General features: G+C 44.0%; 1 protein-coding gene and 1 long non-coding RNA gene across 3 annotated transcripts in view; one reads left to right on the top strand and one right to left on the bottom strand.

The window, feature by feature from the left end:
• Nucleotides 1–381: 381 nt before the first annotated feature.
• LOC138751445 (uncharacterized) lies at nucleotides 382–6,752 on the bottom strand. Its single transcript, XR_011349926.1, has 2 exons — nucleotides 5,694–6,752; nucleotides 382–3,267 (listed from the first exon to the last, which is right to left on the bottom strand). It is a non-coding gene; the product is annotated as an uncharacterized lncRNA (long non-coding RNA).
• Nucleotides 5,952–16,217, top strand: part of ica1 (islet cell autoantigen 1) — a 165,736-nt gene continuing 155,470 nt past the window's right edge. Inside the window, exon 1 of one of the 2 annotated variants that reach the window (XM_069913717.1) lies at nucleotides 5,952–6,058. The gene's annotated coding sequence lies outside the window, so the exon portion shown is untranslated. Of the gene's footprint in view, nucleotides 6,059–6,397; nucleotides 6,495–16,217 lie in introns of those variants that run through there. The other variant, XM_069913718.1, reaches the window with a different exon arrangement.

The following is a 16,217-nucleotide window of genomic DNA, read 5'->3' as shown; positions in this document are numbered from 1 at the left end:
GGGTACTTGTGTGGGTGGAATTTTGGTTACAGAGCCCTTCGCTACCTGTTGGGGTGGGCTTCTTGCTGGCAAGATCTCTGTGGGATTGACCACCGCAGATGCTTGACTGATGACTGGTGCTGGTGGGGGAGGTTCTAAGGTTATCGGGGGGGGGGTGGGTGGTGGGTGTACGTCAAAACCCTGGGATATAGATGGGTACTCTATTGATTGGCTGACCGTCTGGTTCTTTTGTGGTCACCTGATCAGTGTTAGTGTACCCTGCCCGGCCCAGGTCTTGTACTGACACCATGTCCTTCCTCCCGTCCTGGTACCACACAAATGTGCATTGTAGATTCGCGTGTACCAGTTGTACGTTTTCCACCAGTGGATCTGTCTTGTGTGATCTAATATGTCTGCGAAGAAGTAACGGCCCTGGTGTCGTCAGCCAGACTGGCATAGTGGTTCCGGATGCCAACCTCCTGGGAAAAGAAAAGTCTCTCATGGGGGGTGGCATTTGTAGCCATGCACAGCAGCGACCTGATAGCGCGCAGCGCGTCTGGTAGTATCTCTTGCCACTGGGAGATGAGTATCCCTTTTGACGTGAGAGCCAACATGATTGCTTGTACCATTCTTCCTCTCCCCTTGCCCATTCCCATGGGACTGGTAGCTTGTAGTTCTGCTCGTGGCTATCCCCGCCACCTGTAGATACTGTTGCAGCTTCTGACTCATGAAGGAGGAACCTCTGTCACTGTGTATGTAGCTGGGGTATCCAAACATAGTGAATATGGTCCAAAGTGCTTTTGAATACCGTGGCTGCGGTCATATCCAGACAAGGGATAACAAACGGGAACCAGGAGTACTCATCCACTACATTCAGGTTATACAAATTCCTGTTATTGGATGGAAGGGAACCCTTGAAGTCCATACTATGACGTTCGAAGCGATGGGTTGCCTTAATCAGTTGGGCTCTATCTGGTCTGTAAAAATGTGGCTTTCATTCGACACAGACCGAGCAATTATGGGACAGTTCCCAAATCTCCTCAACTGAGTAGGGTAAATTTTTAGCCCTCGCAAAGTGATACAGCCTTGTGACCCCAGGTGGCAGACCTTGTCATGCAGGAACTTCAGACAATCCGCTTGTGCGTTGGCACATATTCCCCGGGACAGAGCATCGGGTGGCTCATTAAGCTTCCTGGGCCGGTGTAAGATCTCATAATTTGATTCTCCACCGCATGATCCTATTTTTTTATTTTACCCCACTGTTTGTTGTTAAATATAAACATGATGGCCCTCTGGTCCGACAGCAGGGTAAATAGTCTACCAGTTAAATAATGCCTCCACTGGCGGACAGCTGGGCCTCTTTCTCAACTGCCGAATGCCTGAGTTCCAGGCCCCGGAAAGCTCAAGAGAAAAATGCCACTGGCCTGCCTGTCTGATTCAGCGTGGCTGCTCGGGCAACATCAGAGGCATCATTTGCCACTTGGAATGGGATAGATTCATCAATGGCATGCATCGCTGCCTTGGCAATCTCTTCCTTGATGCCCTTGAAGGCTTTACGAGTCTTCGCTGATGGGAGGAAAATTTGTTGTCTTCAATAATGGCCGGGCCTTGTCCACGTAATTGGGGACCCATTGGGCATTATAGGAAAAGAACCCAAGGCACCTTTTCAGGGTTTTCAGGTTCTGGGGCAATAGGAGTTCCCTAAGGGGGTGCATTCTCTTGGGGTATGGGGACATGATCCATCCCTCCACCACGCACCCTAGTATCACCAGCTGTGAAGTGCGGAACATGCACTTCTGATTATATTTCAGGTTTAAGGTTTTTGCTGTGGTGAGGAATTCCCTTAGATTTGTATCGTGTTTCTCCACTTTATGGCCACATATGAAGTCGTTCTCCAAATACAGGAATGTTGCCCTTAGTTTGTGATTGTCCACCATGTGGTCCATGATGAATGGGACCCTGTGGAACTGATACAGTCAGCTGTTGGCTTCAAAAGCCTTATCGGGCCTGTCCTCCGGGCAGGTTGAGATCTGATGGAATGCTGACTTAAGGTCTATGGTGGAGAAGACCCGATATTGGGCTATCTTGTTCACCATGTCGGTGATTTGGGGTAGGGAGCAGGCATCCAGTAATGTAAATCTATTCACAGTCTGGCTGTAGTCTATTACTATCCAGTTCTTCTCCACCCGTCCCCCACCCCCTTATACCACCAGCACCTGCACTTGCCAGGAGCTATTGCTGGGCTCAATGATGCCTTCGGCCAACAGCTCTGGATTTCAGCTTTATTGAAGCATCTGTCTTCGGGGCTATATCTCCTGCTTTTGGCAAATATCAGTCTGCAATTCTCTGATAAGTGCTCAAATAGCAGTGGTGGAGGGACCCAAAGTGTGGACAGCCCACATATACTGCCCAGTTTACTCTCATTGGCTGGGCCAAAGTCATCATTTTTCACCATGTTCGGAAGGTGCGGACCATCAAACTGCAACATTACACTTTCCAGCTGACACTGGAATTCTTAACCCAGGACATCCAGCACACAGAGTATGGGCATTCCGTGATTTTAAAATCCCTGTACTTCCTGCCCCACACCCTTAAATCTACCGACACCACCCACATGTCTCTGTGGTCTGGGCTTTAGATGCCAGGGATATTTGGCACTTTTCCAGAGACACTTTCAGTGCACAGTGCTTTATTAAGTCTGGGTGAATAAAACTTTCGGTGCTCCCTGTGTCAAACAAACATGACGCGACCGTTTAACTCAATGTTCATCATCGATTGCACCAGCTGGTGAGGCCTGTTCTGATCCAGCATCAAGGAAGATAGCCACCCCCAGAACTCGCACATGGCTGGGACCGGAGGTGAAGTTAGCAGTTGTTGATCCGAAGCTTCCCCCAAGATGGAGACCTGTCCTTCGGATTGCACGAGGCACTGCTAGTAGTGGCTGCCCCCGACACACCTGCGCACAGTGCCCTTTCTTTTTACACTTTGAACACACTGCATTCCTGGCTGGACAGGACTTCTGGGGGTATCTGGCCAGCCCACAGAACCCGCACTTCCTGGCCCCAGCTGCCCCTGCTGACGGTGCCATATCCCAACATGGCAGCACTCTCATTCTCCACGTGGACGCTGGTGGTGTAAGACTCACATCTTTGCACCGCAGTCTCTATCGCTTTACCCAAATCCAGTACTTCTTGCAATGTGCAGTTACCTTTTTCCAGAAATCTTTGATGGACCTGTTTGTCAGCAGTCTGTCCCGCATCAACTTGACGGCATACTCGGAGGCACTCACTGCAGCACAAAGTGAGGGAAGGAATATTTAGTGGAGACCCACACAACAGATATAGATTTTATTACACAACGTAGTGGGTGCCTAGAATGCATTGCCTGGGGTGGTGATGGAGGCTGGAACAATAGGGACATTTAAAAGTTTCTTAAGACAGGCACGTGGATACAAGAAACATAGAGGGTTATTGGTGTAAGGTAGGTAGTTGACTTGGTTTCTATCAGTCGGCACAACATCGTGGGCTGAAGTGTCTATACTCTACTGTAATGTTCAATGTTTTATGATTACTTCACTAGCATTTTCTAATAAGAAATCACATGATTCAGCAAAAGAATTTTAGTAGTAATATATTCTGCCATATAAAATATAGAAATGGGTGAATGTAAATAAAATTTACTGATCAATGTACTGTTATTGATATGTACAGTATACCATACATGCTGGTGTACAAGAATTTCTACCTAAAATACAGGTTTTGAGCTACATTCACTGTATAAGACTACCCCAAGTCTGACACTTACTGCTGACCAGTGGAGTGAAGTTAGGCACCTTTAATATACTAATCACAATATTTTAAAAGCAAATTACCCAGTAAAGGTTTAAATTTTATCAGTACATTTTAAATAAACCACTGTCGGCTCCTTTAACAGACCTTTTTAGAACCTGCTGAGAGCCAACAGTAGTTGGACTGGGTCGATGGACTCTGCAGGAAAGTGCTGAGACTTTGCTGTTAAGGTTTGAATTTTTGTGACTCATTCATGACAATAAATTCAGGTTTTATACTTAGCATATAAGAGGACTCTGGGTTTTGGGGTGACATTTTTAAAATTCAAGGGCCATCTTGTACACCAGCATATACAGTAACTTTGTTAATCTGGCACAGTTGGACAAGCAGAATTTCAGGACCATTGGATGCTAATTCACTTGTCTTTCAATGTTACACAAGCAAATAATAACTATTTCCATGAACTAGTAAGTTTAAAGATAGAGTGGGGAACAAGGCCATAGTAAGAGGTTGGGTCCCTACAGATCAGAAATGAGTGCAGAAATGGGGCCCAAGTGAATCAGAAGCAAGCATGGGAGAACGGGATAAATATTTGAAAGAGGAGAATAATCATGTTGTATGGGAAAAGAATAAGGAATTGAAAATAAACTTGACAGTTTGCCATCTTTGAGGCCTGAATAGATCATCTGTTCTTCTTCTAATATTTTATTATTCTTTGAAACAGGAGCTAATTATTGTTGCTAGAAATTGCACAACAAGTAGATGTTTATGCTTTCTTGAAATTATATATTGAAAGGATAGCTGCGAAAACTCAGAGTTACATCTTAAAGCTGACTGAATCATTTAATGGAATGATTGCTAAACAGGGTGAAGACTGAATTCATTCAGGGTGGAAATTAGGTATGGAAAGTGAAAGATTTATCAAATGAGTTCACATGAGTTAGGGGAGAATAAAAGAAATAAACATAAAACAAGACTGATTAATTTTAAATTACCCTAAAAGCAAGCTAAATCCATTTGAAATAAATTTTAGATCTTAAGCAAGTCTATCTTTTTCCAGAAGCAAATTAATATTAATAAACTAATGTGAATTCATATTACAATATTATGATATTTGTGAATATTGAGTTTGCCATGAACCACCAGGGACTGTCTCTGCCTTGAGGCATTTCAGATGAAAGTTGAATCATTGACCAATAAGAGAGAGGCATTTCTGGATCATCTTCTCCAGGATACAGTCAAGCCTTGAAGTAAAACACAGCGGCAGGAACGGCAGGATGTGACTTTTGGTCTGAGGCGAATGGGGAACTCTGGGGAGATAAATGAGCAAATCCTTTAGCCAACAGGTCAATGTATCTGATATCTCGAAGATGAGGAGCACAAATCTCTTCAAATAAAGAAAGAGCAGAAGCAAAAGGTTCTTGGGATGCAGTGATCTTATGGAACAATTATTAAAAACTTGAAGTTTCTTAACGTGATGGAAGGTCATTTATAAGGGAGATGGGGAGATTTCCTTGTTACAGTCCAAGACCCCAGCCATTAAAAAGGAACAAAATCTGCTTAGATATCAGGTGTTAAATGTTCAATGAAAATCCAGAATCTCAAGTATCATAATCTCCATATTGTCACCTCAGCTACAAGCTGATTGGCACAGGGATAAGCAGATCAAACACTAGCACCAGAAAATTGTCAGAGAATATTGATAGCTACTCATTTTAATCCCCTTCAATACTCAATCTCATTGGATAATTGTGGAATTCATTGTTTTCTTGATATTTAATTTGAGGAAAGTGAGTTTATCCAATGCTGTAAGTTGGAGAAGCTATTAAAAATGACTTCAGACGTGATCTGAACGGCAGAACAGACTCAATGGTCCAAATGGCCTAATTCTACTCCAATCTCTTCTGGTCCTATCTCAGTACGTACAGTAAGTTAGCTAATTCTCTCTGCCTTGCTCCATCGTCGAAAAAGCCCCGTCACAAACGGTTTCCCCTAATTTCCATCCGAAGCATCTTCTCCTTCTTCACATGCACCATCTCGCTTCCGGCCAAACGCTTCTCAATTGGATGCCGCCACCCGAACCGGGCCCCAGCGTGGTGGAGGGACTTCTCGAAGGAGCAGCGGCACGCAGGTGGCTGAATGACAAGGCTTGTCGAATGGCACGTGCTCTCTGGCTATTGTTGACGCGCGGCTGCGTCAGAGGTACACCTGACCCACCGCGCGTGAGGTCTGCAGCTGATTGCGTCTTTGCGACCCACTGCGTCTGTGGCAGCCGTGTCTTCATTCAGCTGGTGAGTGGGAACGATTCCTCCCCACCAATTGTAACATTGTTGCAAGCAGTGGACACCTCTGAAAGCAATTGGCGGTCGGCTTTTGTCCTCTCCCCTTCCATATTGGCGGTGGCAGCATCGGCCAAATGAAGTATGGGCTGAGAGTTGCTTTCCCTCTGGTTGCAGTTTGCAGGCCTCGGGTGTTTTCTTCCAGATGCAGGACAGCTCAGAAGCGTGCGGGGGTGGGGCTGAATTTTAGGTGAGCCGGAGACGTCTCCCCAGGTCTGACCAGTTACTCCGGAAGGCGGCAGAACCAAATTTGCCCCTGTGCGATCGTTGGTCAATGCACTGACACGAACATATTGTGCGTCATGAGAGAATTCAGTCAGATGTGAAATGGCCCAAAGACGGGCCCTACAAGTTTAATTATTGTCATCTAATCAGGTTTTTTTAAAATGTAAGGATATTTAGAAACTTCCTTTTTTATTCTCCTGAAAGGAACCTTGCGCTGTAATTGTTTTAGTTGTCATTCGAAAATTCTGCAGCCCTTTCGTATTTTGTAAACAAAATTGGACAAGTTCTTTGGGGGAGAAAAAGTTTAAAAGAAACAAAACCTGTTTATAAACAAAGCTGGTAAATATTTTGGGTCCTGATCATTTAAAACCAGCGATATCTGGTGTGGGAAATTTCGCATCTTCAGTCAAATTTCTGATGTAACATCCATCTCTTACAAACTTGTACTTCACAGAAAAACTGATTTTAGTAGTGGTCAGTCTGTTTGTTATAATCTAATTGTAATTAGAAGATCAGATTTGTATACTTTCTACCAGAATTTTTGGGTTGTAAATTGCTATAGCGTCACAGACAAATGCATTGAGGTTACAGTGTGACAAGTTTATCTAGCTCTGGTTGTCAATTCATTCATCCATGGTTATAATGGCTATATTAAAACAGGATGTGCAACAAAATTGGCAGTTTCAGCAGATGTGCCTTTTATCAAATTTTGCATCAGTCTACATCTGTCTTTTGTGAAAATTTGGGTTTGATTTTTCTTGCAAACCTATTAATACTTTATTAATTGTGTTCTATGTGGAAAATGCTTCACTCTGTATCGTCTGTTTTCATATTGGTGGAAAAAAATCTATACGAACATCCTTCAAAAGATGTTTAATGTTGCCTGTGGTAATTGTCCATTTCCTTTCAACAGCTCCAAGTAGTGATATTACCTTGTTGAGCCTGGCATGTCGTTGCTTCTGAGAAACCTTGGGACAAATTTGTATTCCCATTCCGAATTGCTCTCTAATATTACCCAATGAATTAATTGATTTTTTTTTTAACCCTCCAGCCTCTGACAATCACTTCCTCCATGTCCTTGGGGATGTCCACAAAGGTGATTGCCTTTTGGTGCATTCTGTGGTCTAGTATTTAATAATGAATTATTAGTTCACTTTTTTCCTCCTATTAACATTTTTGTGGCTATGCATAATTGGTGCTTATTTTACCATCAATTTAAATAGATGGGGGTGACTTGATATGCTCTGAACCCCTTGTTAATATATTAATATATTAATATGTTAATATATTTTTTTGCTCTTTGCTTTTATTAATTTTAATACAACACCCTGCTCTGCTGATTTATTGATTTGTTACCTTGCTCATTTGAGGCACTGATCAAGAAAAAAAGGGATATTGATAAGTCCCTGGGATCAAAAGGTTACTAAAAGGAAGTGAGGGGGGAAGATTTCTGGGTCATGGGCAAATGATCTGTGCATCCTCCCTGGCCACCTGGGAGGTACTGGAGGATAAGCAGGAAATTTCTGGGAATTGTAGACAGTGAATCATGCATCAGTAGTGGGTAATCTATTGGGGAGGATTCTTAGACTGGATTTATGAGCATTTGGAAAAGCATAATCTGAGGGATAGTGAACATGGTTTTGTGAGGGACAGGTTATGCCTCACGAGTCTAATTCAGTTCATTTAGGAAGTGACAGTAAATTGTTAATAGGGTGGTATTAGGAAGGCATTTGACATTCCCCATGGTAGACTCATTCCGAAAGTCATGAGGCATTGGATCTGTAGAACCTTAATTGTGGGGATGCAGAAGGTTATTGGTTACCACAGGATAGAGATGGAATGCAGGGTTAGGTGAAGTGGCAGATGGAGTTTAATCTGGATAAGTGTGAAATGATGCATTTTGGAAGGTCGAACTTGAAGACAGATGGCGTGGTTAATGGCAGGAAAAACAAAGGGTCCAAATCCATATATTTCTTAAAAGAAAAAAAACTGAGACCTACAATAATAAATAAGTAACAAGGAAAAAAGATGTTTGGAGAATATATTCAATGTAAAAGGATTCTTAAACTATAAAAGCTAAAAGAAGGTATGAGGTGCCTATAGGAAGTAGGCTGAAAATAAATCCAAAAGGTTTCTACAAATATGTTAATAGCAAAAGAAATGAGGGATAAAATTGGTCCCTTAGAGAATCAGAGCAAACAACTGTGGGTGGAGCCAAACGAGAGGGGGAGGGGGCCAAACGAGAGGGGGAGGGGGCCAAACGAGAGGGGGAGGGGGCCAAACGAGAGGGGGAGGGGGCCAAACGAGAGGGGGAGGGGGCCAAACGAGAGGGGGAGGGGGCCAAACGAGAGGGGGAGGGGGCCAAACGAGAGGGGGAGGGGGCCAAACGAGAGGGGGAGGGGGCCAAACGAGAGGGGGAGGGGGCCAAACGAGAGGGGGAGGGGGCCAAACGAGAGGGGGAGGGGGCCAAACGAGAGGGGGAGGGGGCCAAACGAGAGGGGGAGGGGGCCAAACGAGAGGGGGAGGGGGCCAAACGAGAGGGGGAGGGGGCCAAACGAGAGGGGGAGGGGGCCAAACGAGAGGGGGAGGGGGCCAAACGAGAGGGGGAGGGGGCCAAACGAGAGGGGGAGGGGGCCAAACGAGAGGGGGAGGGGGCCAAACGAGAGGGGGAGGGGGCCAAACGAGAGGGGGAGGGGGCCAAACGAGAGGGGGAGGGGGCCAAACGAGAGGGGGAGGGGGCCAAACGAGAGGGGGAGGGGGCCAAACGAGAGGGGGAGGGGGCCAAACGAGAGGGGGAGGGGGCCAAACGAGAGGGGGAGGGGGCCAAACGAGAGGGGGAGGGGGCCAAACGAGAGGGGGAGGGGGCCAAACGAGAGGGGGAGGGGGCCAAACGAGAGGGGGAGGGGGCCAAACGAGAGGGGGAGGGGGCCAAACGAGAGGGGGAGGGGGCCAAACGAGAGGGGGAGGGGGCCAAACGAGAGGGGGAGGGGGCCAAACGAGAGGGGGAGGGGGCCAAACGAGAGGGGGAGGGGGCCAAACGAGAGGGGGAGGGGGCCAAACGAGAGGGGGAGGGGGCCAAACGAGAGGGGGAGGGGGCCAAACGAGAGGGGGAGGGGGCCAAACGAGAGGGGGAGGGGGCCAAACGAGAGGGGGAGGGGGCCAAACGAGAGGGGGAGGGGGCCAAACGAGAGGGGGAGGGGGCCAAACGAGAGGGGGAGGGGGCCAAACGAGAGGGGGAGGGGGCCAAACGAGAGGGGGAGGGGGCCAAACGAGAGGGGGAGGGGGCCAAACGAGAGGGGGAGGGGGCCAAACGAGAGGGGGAGGGGGCCAAACGAGAGGGGGAGGGGGCCAAACGAGAGGGGGAGGGGGCCAAACGAGAGGGGGAGGGGGCCAAACGAGAGGGGGAGGGGGCCAAACGAGAGGGGGAGGGGGCCAAACGAGAGGGGGAGGGGGCCAAACGAGAGGGGGAGGGGGCCAAACGAGAGGGGGACGGAAGATCTTGAACAATTTCCTTTCTTTGGTATTTGTGTAGGGTAAAGGAAGCAAAGAAGGTAATTATGGTGACTATAGTGATTTGGAAAGGGGAAACATTGGAGCCTTTGAAGCATATAAAGGTGCACAAGTCTCCCAGGCCCTGACAGGATTTTCCCCAAGACCTTGAGAGGAAATAGCAGAGGCTCTGACAGTGATTTTTCAAATGTCATTAGAGATGGGTATAGTGCCAGAGGATTGGGGTATTGCATGTGGTTCCTTTGTTTAAAAGGGGTTTGAGGAGCAAGCCTAGTTTGACGTCTATGGTAGTAAAATTAATGGAAAGTGTTCTTAGAGAGTATACGCAAGTATCTGGATAGATAGGGTTTGATCAGGAACACTCAATATGGATTTGTGCATGGAAGTTCATATTTGACCAATCGTGTTGAATTTTTTTTGAACAGGTGATTAGGAATGTTGATGAGAGTAGAGCAGTGGATGTTGTCTAGATGGATTTCAGTAAGGCCTTCGATAAGGTTCTACATGGAACGTTGGTTAGTTAGGAAGGTTCAGTTGTTGGGTATTAATTTTGAGATGGTGAAATTGGTTCAACAGTGGCTGGAAGAGAGATTACAGAAGGTCATAGTGGATAACTGTTTGTCAGGCTGGAGGCCAGTGACGAGTGGTGTACCTCAGGGATCTGTATTGGGTCTATTGCTGTTTGTCATGTACATAATGATCTTGATGATGGGTTGGTAAATTGAATTTGTAAATATGCAGATGATACTAAAATAGGTGGAATTGTGGGTAATGAAGGTTTTCAGAGATTGCAGAGAGATTTGGACTGCTTAGAAGAGTGGGCTAAAAGATAGCAAATGGAGTTTAATGCTGATGTGTGAAGTGCTTGATTTTGGTGGGAATAATCAAAACAGGACATGCATAGTAAATGGGAGGGCATTGAGAAATGCAGTGGAGCAGAAAGATCTAGGAATAACAGTGCATTGTAGAATCTCATGTGGATTAGGGTGGTGAAGAAGGTTTTTAATAGGCTGACCTTTATAAAGCACTGGAGTTGGGAAGTGATGTTGAGACTGCTCAAGGCATTGGTGAGGCCAAATTTAGAGTACTGTGTGCAGTTCTGGTCACTGAATTATAGGAAGGATATCAACAAGGTGGAGAGAGGGCAGAGAAGACTTACAAAAATGTTATGAGTTTCAATATCTAGATTACAAAGATAGATTGAGCAAATTAGGTCTTTATTCTTTGGAGTATAGAAGGTTGAGAGGAGATTTAATAATGGTATTTAAGATTATGAGAGGGATAGACCGAGTTGATGTGGATAGGACTTTTTCCATTGAGAATATGAGAGACTGAAATGAGGTCATGAGTTGAGGGGTAAAAGTTTAGAAATAACATGAGGGGGAATTTCTTTACTCAGAGTGGTGGCTGTGTGGAATGAGCTTCTGGGAGAAGTAGTGGTGGCAGAGTCAATTATGTAATTTAAGGAAAAATTGGATGGGTATATGGATGGGTGGGTTATATAGGCAGGGTGCAGGAAGGTGGGACGAGAAGAGAGTACTTAGTTCGGTGAGGATTAGAAGGGCCAAAATGACCTGTTTCTGTGCTATAATTGTGTGGTGCTGAGGTCCTCCATCAGCCAGCTCCCCACCATCACTACCAGCCCCCCCACATCTCCATCGGGCACACAAAACTCAAAACGGTCAACCAGTTTACCTATCTCGGCTGCACCATTTCATCAGATGCAAGGATCGACAACGAGATAGACAACAGACTCGCCAAGGCAAATAGCGCCTTTGGAAGACTACACAAAAGAGTCTGGAAAAACAACCAACTGAAAAACCTCACAAAGATAAGCGTATACAGAGCCGTTGTCATACCCACACTCCTGTTCGGCTCCGAATCATGGGTCCTCTACTGGCATCACCTACGGCTCCTAGAACGCTTCCACCAGCGTTGTCTCCGCTCCATCCTCAACATTCATTGGAGCGACTTCATCCCTAACGTCGAAGTACTCGAGATGGCAGAGGTCGACAGCATCGAGTCCACGCTGCTGAAGATCCAGCTGCGCTGGGTGGGTCACGTCTCCAGAATGGAGGACCATCGCCTTCCCAAGATCGTGTTATATGGCGAGCTCTCCACTGGCCACGGTGACAGAGGTGCACCAAAGAAAAGGTACAAGGACTGCCTAAAGAAATCTCTTGGTGCCTGCCACATTGACCACCGCCAGTGGGCTGATATCGCCTCAAACCGTGCATCTTGGCGCCTCACAGTTCGGCGGGCAGCAACCTCCTTTGAAGAAGACCGCAGAGCCCACCTCACTGACAAAAGGCAAAGGAGGAAAAACCCAACCCCAACCAACCAATTTTCCCCTGTAACCGCTGCAACCGTGTCTGCCTGTCCCGCATCGGACTTGTCAGCCACCAACGAGCCTGCAGCTGACGTGGACATTTACCCCCTCCATAAATCTTCGTCCGCGAAGCCAAGCCAAAAGAAAGAAAGAAAAAAAGAAAGATATATGGATATAGTACCCAATGGTAAACTTTTCCCTTTTTACCCTTAACACATGTCCTCGGGTTTGTATTTTACCTATCCTCAGTGGAAAAAGCCTACCTACATTTACTCTATCTATATCTTTCATTATTTTAAATATCGATCAAATCTCCCCTCATTCTTATTCCCTCCAGGGAATAAAGTCCTAACCTGTTTAACCTTTCCCTGTAATTCAGTTCCTGAAGTCCAGGCAACATTCAAGTAAATCTTCTCTGCACTCTTGCTATCTTACTGATCTTTCCTGTAGTTGGGTGTCTAAAACTGCTACAATACTCCAAATTTGGCCTTACCAAAGTCTTGTACAACTTTACCATAACATCCCAACTCCTATACTTTCATTTATGAAGGCCAATATGTCTTTACAACCCTATCTACCTGTGATGCCAATTTCCAGAAATCGTGTATCTATATACTCAGATCCTTCTGTTCTACCACACTCCTCATTTACCGTGTATGTACCTTCTTGCTTTATCCTTCCAAAATGCAACTCCTCACATTTGTCTAAATTAAATTCCATCTGTTTTTCCAGCTGGTCTAGATCTCTTTGAAAGCCTTCCTCACTGTCCACAATGCCTCTAATCTTGGTGTCATCAGCAAATTTGCTGATCCAATTAACTGGATCATTGATATAGATGACAAACAACAATGGTCCCAGCATCGATCTCTGAGGCACACCTCTAATCACAGGCCTCTGGTCTTAGAAGCAATCATCTACCACCATTCTCTGGCTTCTGTTTAGCCAATGTTGAATCCAGTTTACTACCTCACCATGAATACTGAGCTTCTGAACCTTCCTGACCAACCTCCCATGTGGGACTCCGTCTACCATGCACTATCCCTCATCAATACCTGGTTATCCAAATACTTGTGTATCTGATCTCTTGGAACACCTTCCAATATTTTATCTGTTACTCCGGCACCACACCCATGGCTGAGAACATTTTAAATATTTCTGCCAGGGGCCCCTGCAATTTCTTCATTAGCCTCCCTCAAGGTTTCGAGGGAATATCTTGTCAGGCCCTGGGCATTTATCCACATTTATTTGCTTTAAGACAGCAAGCACTGCCTTTTTAACTTGTATAGGTTCTATAACCTTGCTGCTTGTTTTCCTAACCCTTTGACTCTGTGCCAGTTTCCTGAGTAAATCATGATTCCAAAAAAAAATCAAGATCTCGCCATCTCTATTGGCTCCATACATAGCTGACTAGACTGATCTTCAAGGGATCAATTTTGTCCCTTACTATCCTTTTGTTCTTTATATACTGTAGAAACCCTTAGGATTTTCCTTCATGTTGTCTGCATAAGCAACCTCCTGCTTAACCTTCCTGATTTCTTTCTTGAGTTTTTATTGCATTTTTTAAAATAAACCTCAAGTACCTCATTTACTCCATGTTGGTAATAGCTGCTAGACATCTCTTCTTCTGAACCTGATCCCCAATATCATCAGAAAATTAAGGTTCCCTTTGCCTGTTAACTTTGCCTTTCATCCTGACAGGAACATATAAACTCTATACTCTCAAAATTTCACCTTTTGAAGGACTTCCACTTTGCACATCCTTTGTAGATCACAACTTGACCCAATCCATGCATTCTAGATCCTTCCTCATTTCCTCAAAATTGGCCTTTCTCCAGTTTAGAATCTCAACCGGAGGACTAGGGCCTAGCCTTCTCCATAATTAATTTGAAACTACTACTTCACATGTTCCATTTAAATTTTATGCAGTGTATTTTGTTCTGTATTTCAAAGTTCATTATTAGAACTGCATGCACAATATCCCATATAATATATTTTTCCTATGGGCAGAATTTCTACTTCTTAGTAAAGGTAAACTCAAGAAAAATACAGCATACATATACAAAAGAGAAAAATGTAAACAAATTGTGTAGTAGAGAAATTTTTTTAGTAATAATATGCGAAGTAAGGGCCTTTAAATGAGTCTGTAGAGTTGTATGGGTATCCGATGGTGGCGCGCTAGCAACTGTTCCTTACCTGGTTGTACAAGTCTTGTGGTTCTGATGCCTCTTTCCTGGTGGTAGCAGCAAGATAATGTCCCCGGGTGGAATGGATTCTTTTTTGTTAAATTTTTTTTATTTTTCACACTATGAACCATATTGACCAAAATACACATAAACCTTTCCCTCTTGAATATATTGGGTTATTTTCTCCCCTTTTCCACCCTCTCTTCCCTCCCTCCTTCCCACCCACCCTCCCCATTCACTCAACGTTCAACATATATGATACATTAAACAATGTCATCACACAATGAAAATAAACAAGAAAATTGTGTCATTTACTTTTACACAATGGATCAGTTCATTTTGTCGTCTTCTCATTCTGTCATTTTAGGTGGTGGAGGTCTGCAGTAGGTATTCTCTGTTGTGTTCCATGTATGGTTCACAAATTTGTTCGAATACTGTGATATTATTTCTTAAATTATGTTATTTTTTTCCAATGGAATACATTTATTCATTTCTATGTACCATTGCTGTATTCTCAGGCTATCTTCTGATTTCCAGGTTGACATAATACATCTTTTTTGTACTCCATCTAAATCAAGGCCAAGTTCTTTACTTCTTGTATTACTTAGAAGAGAGATCTCTGGATTTTTTGGGATGTTGCTTTTTGTGATTTTATTTAATACCTGATTTAGATCTTCCCAAAACTTTTCCACTTTCTCACATGCCCAAATTGCATGTACTGTTGTTCCCGCTTCCTTCTTACAGCGAAAACATCTATCTGATACTGTTTGGTCCCATTTATTTTAACTTTTGGGGCGTGGTGTAACCAATTATATTGTATCATGCGTAACCTCATGTTTATTGTATTTCTCATAGTTCTGGAATATGGCTTTTCCCATGTTTCATTCTTTATTATGTTTAGATCTTGTTCTGACTTTTGTTTGGGTTTACAGCTTATTTCATCGTTCTCTTTCTCTTGCAGTTTGATGTACGTATTTGTAATAAATCTTTTAATTATCATTGTGTTTGTAATCACATATTCAAAACTGCTTCCTTCTGGTAACCTCAGCCTGCTTCCCAATTTGTCCTTCAAGTAGTTTTTCAGTTGGTGGTATGCAAACATTGTACCGTGAGTTACACCAGATTTGTACTTAATTTGTTCAAAAGATAATAATTTATTACCCGAAAAACAATTTTCTATTCTTTTGATCCCTTTTCTCTCCCATTCTCTCAAGGAAAGGTTATCTATTGTGAAAGGGATTAGTTGATTTTGCGTCAATATTAATTTTGGTAGTTGATAATTTTTTTTCCTTTCTTTGTGAATCTTCTTCCAAATGTTGAGGAGATGGTGCAATACTGGTGAATTCCCCTGTTGCACCAGCTTTTCAAAGTTTGGTAGCTGTAAGCCCCCTTGTTTGTACCATTCTGTTAATTTATCTAGCGCTATCCTTGGTTTCCCCCCTTTCCATAAGAATTTCCTTATTATTTTCTTTAGCTCCTTGAAGAATTTCTCTGTTAGGTGAATTGGTAATGATTGAAATAGATATTGTATCCTTGGGAAGATATTCATTTGAATGCAATTTACCCTTCCTATCAGTGTTAGTGGTAAATCTTTCCAATGTTCTAAGTCGTCTTGTAATTTCTTCATTAATAGCTGATAATTTAATTTGTATAGATGGCCTAGATTATTATCTAGTTGAATACCTAGGTATTGAATTGCTTGTGTTTGCTATCTAAATGGTGATTCTTTCTTAAACTTTGTGAAATCCGCATTATTCATTGGCATCGCTTCACTTTTATTTGCGTTGGTCTTGTGCCCCGATACTTCTCCATATTCCTTCAATTTTTTATGTAATTCTTTTATTGATAATTCTGGTTGTGTTAA

Source organism: Narcine bancroftii, chromosome 1 (assembly GCF_036971445.1).
Source record: "Narcine bancroftii isolate sNarBan1 chromosome 1, sNarBan1.hap1, whole genome shotgun sequence".
Lineage (NCBI taxonomy): Eukaryota > Metazoa > Chordata > Chondrichthyes > Torpediniformes > Narcinidae > Narcine > Narcine bancroftii.
This window is presented reverse-complemented; position numbering and strand designations above follow the sequence as displayed.